The sequence below is a fragment of the Malus domestica genome, chromosome 12 (genome assembly GCF_042453785.1).
Source record: "Malus domestica chromosome 12, GDT2T_hap1".
NCBI classification, from domain to species: domain Eukaryota; kingdom Viridiplantae; phylum Streptophyta; class Magnoliopsida; order Rosales; family Rosaceae; genus Malus; species Malus domestica.
The window spans coordinates 19,895,078-19,900,733 of NC_091672.1; the positions used below are offsets into that span (position 1 = coordinate 19,895,078).

At 38.6% G+C, this 5,656-nt stretch overlaps 1 long non-coding RNA gene and 1 other non-coding gene across 3 annotated transcripts; both read right to left on the reverse strand.

Annotated features, from left to right (window-relative positions):
• Nucleotides 1–830: 830 nt before the first annotated feature.
• LOC103417514 (uncharacterized) lies at nucleotides 831–5,320 on the reverse strand. Of its 2 annotated transcripts, XR_011574285.1 has the most exons (6): nucleotides 5,081–5,320; nucleotides 4,839–4,942; nucleotides 4,649–4,744; nucleotides 4,463–4,557; nucleotides 4,246–4,349; nucleotides 831–1,136 (listed from the first exon to the last, which is right to left on the reverse strand). It is a non-coding gene; the product is annotated as an uncharacterized lncRNA (long non-coding RNA). The 2 variants fall into 2 exon arrangements; XR_003767211.2 differs by lacking the exon at nucleotides 831–1,136 and having other exon boundaries at nucleotides 4,016–4,349.
• LOC114820284 (small nucleolar RNA R71) lies at nucleotides 1,542–1,646 on the reverse strand. The gene has a single exon (XR_003767775.1). It is a non-coding gene; the product is annotated as a small nucleolar RNA R71 (small nucleolar RNA).
• Nucleotides 5,321–5,656: the final 336 nt, after the last annotated feature.

Below are 5,656 nucleotides of genomic sequence, written 5' to 3' on the forward strand. Positions count from 1 at the left end.
AAAGTGTTTTCAATCCTTTTCTTAATAATATTTTCTATGATTTCAATTATGAATATGCGGAACTAATTTCTATTGCTAGGGCGAAGCCTTGAGCCTTAGCATGAATATGTGATTTTTATTTAATTTCTTATGATTGATTGCATGCGTACTTTGAATTGCTAATCACCGGGATAAAAACTATCTAATTGTCGTAATGCCTGATCACCATTACGATCTTTAGAAAAGTAATTTGATGCAATTTTGGTCGGAAGGTTCCCTGAAATTGACGCTGGCTTCTTGTGATTAATAATTGTAATTTCTCTTAGGATGAATATCACGTCTTAAGGATTGCATGGTTTTTCAAAGGATTTTCATAAAGCATAATGAGTCTTTCATGTTTAGATTTGATCCGAATGTCCGGACGGGTTGCATGTTAGATATACGTTCTATGTTGGAGGTTCCAAGTAGAATATGAATTAGGAAAATCTAACCTTCAAAGTAGCATGTATAGATCATAAGTAATGGGTAAAAATTCATAGGATTGCTAGGTGATGGTGGAACCCTAGTGCTTTCTTAATTTGATTTTCTCAGAACTGTTTTCTTCTCTCTAGTCCTAATATTGCAGATTGTTTATTTTAATTCATTAAATTCGTTTTTATTTTAATTAGGTTATAAACTCAATCACTTCAATTTCTACTTTACAATAATTAAATGGAATCTGATTAGTTTGAATTATTTAATAATCCCTGTGAAGATGACCTTGCGAAATCCGTTTATACTACAATAACCTTGTGATTCTTGCAAGTAAAATAGGAGATTTAAGCCCGTTCACATAAGTAGTAAAAATCCTATCAAGAAAATGGCGCCGTTGCCGGGGATTATTTAAAATAATCCCTACGAATCAGATTTTCAATTAGTTATTACTGTTTATACATATAAAAAAAATAAAAAATTTAATTTTCGTTTTTATTTTATTTTATTTTTGCAGATTACAACAGTACATCAATGCAGATTTCAGATATATGTGCATGGTCAGCACCCGTTCAACAGTGCAGAAATTGATTCCATTTGATCTAGAACTTGAGCAGAATTTAAGGAGGAGACGCAGAGAGCAGAATTTGCAGCGGGTTCGTCCTCAAACAGTCTTTACTGGGGACCTGCACAACAAAGAAAAAATGGCGTTTGTAATTCCAGAGGCAGGTCTGCCTCTGGGTGATTCACTGACAGCCCATACAACAAATATACCAAGTTGCATTACTTATCCGGCAGAGGAGGAAGGGACTGCATTTGAAATAAAACAGCACATGTTGAATATTCTACCTACGTTTCATGGGTTATCATCTGATGATCCTAACATGCACATTGCAGAATTTTTAATGGGGTGCAAAAACATTTTGGTGAGGTGATTTTCAGCCGAATCTATTAAGCTGCAGTTGTTTCCATACACACTAAAAGATCAAGCAAGGAGATGGCTCCTCACACTCCCATCTGGAAGCATTACAACTTGGGCCCAACTTAGTGAAAAATTTTTAAACAAGTATTACCCGGCTTCTAAGACCCTTGACATGAGAATTCAGATTTTATCTTTTGCCCAAAAATCGAATTAGGAGTTTCATGAGGCATGGGAGCGGTTTAAGGAGTTGATTAGAAAATGTCCACATTCGGGTATTAACACTACTGATCAAATGCATATATTTTTCAGAGGGTTGAATATGACGACAAAAACTCTTATCAATGCTTCATGCGGAGGTTCGTACAAAGATAAAAATGCACAAAAGGCTTGTTTGTTATTTGAAAAAATGGCAGCAGATACTCAGCAATGGGCAGTTGAGCAGCCACAATCTAGGTCTGTTTTTTAGATGTCAAATGGTTCAGCATACGTGTCGGCACAAATTGAAAAAATGGAGAAAAAGCTTGAAAGATTTGATGCAAAATTTGACATGTTATTACAAAGAATTTCGGGTTCACAGGTTACTGTACAGTAGCCTTTACAAGCTGCCTGCAGCATTTGCAGCTTGACAAATCATGATTTTTTGAGCTGTCCACATAAAGATGCTTATCCGGAGTTTACAGCAGAGCAGGTTAATTCATTTAACAATTTCCAGCGTCCCCGATATGACTCGTATTCTAATTTCTACAACCCAGGTTGGAGAGATCATCCTAATTTAAGGTGGGATAAGGAACAGCACACTAGGCCTCAATTTCAACAGCAGGTACAGCAACCTGCTGCACCTAAGGCTGCTTGGGAGGTTGCAATTGAAAAATTGGCAAATACTACCACTCAAGAAATTCAAAATCTACATGCAGCAGTGAAAAACATGGAAAAACAAATGGGGCGGATTGCTTTACAGGTTTCAGAAAGAGCTCCGGGTACATTTCCTAGTCAAACAGTACCTAATCCAAGAGGACGAAAAGAATGCAATGCTATACGAACCCTACGGTCTGGCAAAAGTTACAACAACAGACATGAAAATGCTGTTGGGAATTCGCAGGCAGCAGAACTACCCCAAACTAAATCTGCAATTTTTGCAGATTCTAAAATTTCTGCAGATTCTGGGCAGTCCCAAGACAGATCCGAAAATACTGCAGAAGCTTCCACAAAAACTGCAGAACGTGTTTACGAGCCCCCTATGCCATATCCAGAAAGGTTGAGACCTAAAGCTAAAGATCAACAGTTAACAGATTTTATGAAAACTTTGGCTAAAGTTCAAATTAATCTACCGTTAATTGATGCAATCAAGAACATTCCATCTTATGCCAAATGTTTGAAGGATGTTTGCACAAAGAAAAAGAAGCTTGTTGATTTTGAAAAAGTGACTCTTACAGAACAATGCAGTGCGATCTTATTACATAAACTGCCTCCAAAGAAAAAAGATCCAGGGAGTTTTACTATCTCTTGCACCATTGGAAATTGTGATTTTAGTAGTGCTTTAATTGATTTAGGTGCTAGTGTAAACTTAATGCCATATTCTGTTTTCAAACGTTTAGGTGAAGGTGAGCTGAAGCCAACCTCCAGTATTATTCAATTGGCTGACCGTTCAATTACCTACCCTAGAGGAGTCATTGAAGATGTTATTGTGAAGGTTGACAATTTGTATTTACCGGCTGATTTTATGGTGTTGGACATGGATGAGGATTTGACAACGCCCATTATTTTGGGCCGCCCATTTCTGGCAACAGCCCGAACTCTTATTGACGTTGAAGCAGGAACATTAACATTCTGAGTTGAAGATCAAACTGTTGTTTTCAAGTTGTTTGAAGCAAGCATACATTCAGGTGACAAGCAAGAATGCATGCGTGTTGATGCATTGGATGGTTTACCAAGTGCCAAGTTTATGAACAGATCATCAACTGACCATCTGTCCATAAAGCCCCCCAATTTAACTCGTGATTGTACAAGTCCTAAACCACAGCAGCAAAGGGTGATTCATGAAGACCAGCCAATTAACACTATGAAAAAACATGAAAATTTGCCAAACAGCCCAAATTTTAAGAAAATACAGCCTGGTAAAAAAGTGTGGTTATTAAGTTCAGATTTCAAGTCATTTCCAGGGAAACAAGAGTCTCGATGGAAAGGCCCTTTTCTGGTTACTAAAGTTTTTCAGAATGGTAATGTGGACATTAAGGCTAAGGGCACAGATTTCTCGTTGAAGGTGACCAAACATCAACTAAAACCATGCATAGAGAAATTTGGTGTAGGCAAGTCATCAACTTTTAAGGAACCAATGATCTAGCCACCGGACTTCCGCAACGTCTAGCTACAGACTTAAAATAAAGCGCTTATTGGGAGGCAACCCAATTTTTTCTAAACTCTTTCCTAATTTTAATTTTCGTTTGATTTTCTCTTTAGTATAAAAAAACAAAAAACAAAAATTTCAAAAACAAAAATGGAAGATTGCAGGTTGATTTTATTTACCCAGTTTATTTGATTTTTTTTTTTAACGCATATTGGTTAATCCCAGGTTGCGAACGTGGAAAATAAAGCACGTCCTATGCTGGAATCCTGCACCCAGCAGCAAGTCTAACGTACACTATGTTGGAAATTTAAAGCAATCAACATAAAAAGCCATTCACAGATGCAAGTTTGGGGGTGATTGTTGCAGATCCAGCACACAAACAGAATTTAGAGCAGTTAATTTTCTGCAGCTCAGTTTTGCGATGCATGGAGGAAGCACAATTAAATCACAGATCCATACACCACAGAACTGAGTACAGCTATTATTACCAGATCTACAACAACTACACTTGCAGGGATTCGAATTTTACCTCCCAGATGCATCGATTTGGGTCATGCGGCCTGTGCTGTTTTCCTCCGTTGCTCTTGTGTGTTTACTTCTGTCTCCTTGGCTCTATCATGGATCCGTATACCCCTACATAAAGACCAACAATATGAGTACATACAGGTTACATATGGCATTCTAATGAACTGTTGTTGAACTTGTAAATGTTGAGCTTAGCAAAAGCAGACGAACGAGATCTTTACCTTCATGACATACAGAGGCCGCGACAGTTGCTGTTGATTTTGCTTTCTGAGACTATTAGACCGGACGCTTAAGCTTGTTTTCTCACGGGCGTATGCTGGATTTGAGTGTTATTTTTCAGTCACAGTAGGGGTTATTTTTCAAGTATTAGATCATAGTCCATCAATAAAAAGGGTTACGGGTTTTACCTCAACATTTGCAGATCCTTGGTTGAGCTGAGCTGCTGACTCAGGGTGTGTTCTTGTGTTGTTGTCTCGGATTTGAAACCATTAGGGCTCTCCACACTGATAAAACCACATGCAGGTGTTAGTGTTTGTTCCAGATCTCTCCAACAAATAAATTGGACAATGAAACCACAAGATTGGAGGATGATTTTACCTTTGGGTTTCCGTTTTTCTGATTTTCCACAACGGCGGGGTACTCATGGAGGTGCATTGTTGTGGGGTTATGGAAGGCTACGGATGCATCAATCTGCGAGGAAACTGATACATACATAGAACAATCAAATGCATCAGTCACAAACATTTTCATTGTACTCTTGGTGATGAAATTAGCAGAAATGGAGCTACATCTTTACATTTGAACGAACAAAAGGAGAAATGGCATGGCTTCGTTTTTACCTGCAAAGGGAGGATTTTTGGACGAACTGTTTTAGATCTGCTCGTTTGGGTCTCAGTGTTGCGGACCAGAGCACTATTATAGAGGAATCAGACATGCCTGTGTTGCTCCACCATGGATGGGGTCTGAGAGGAAATTAAGAGAGAGCAGAGACATGGGATCCGAGAGAAATGCGAAAAAGAAACTAAATGGAAGGGAGAAGGTTTTTGCATTTTTTTGGAGTAATGAAGGAGAGAGAGCAGAGATATGGGGAAATGAGAGAAGAAAATAGAGAGATAAAAAACCTTTTCAGATTTTCTAGAGAGAGGACGATGGGCATCTTGGATTGATCTTCACCCTTAATTTGGAATCCTATGGAGCTCCATGCCGTGATGCTTGCCACGTGTTCAAAGCTGGAGTATTCACATGTCTACTAAATTGACTCGGTTTGAATTAAAGAAGGGAGAGAGCCGTTTGGGCTCTGACAGAGACAGAAACAAATCTGCACGCCACTGTCCACTTGCATGCCGGCTGCATGCCATTTCTTTTTACAGGGCATCCAATATTTATTTCAAAAGGGCGTGCAGCAAGTGGCCCGT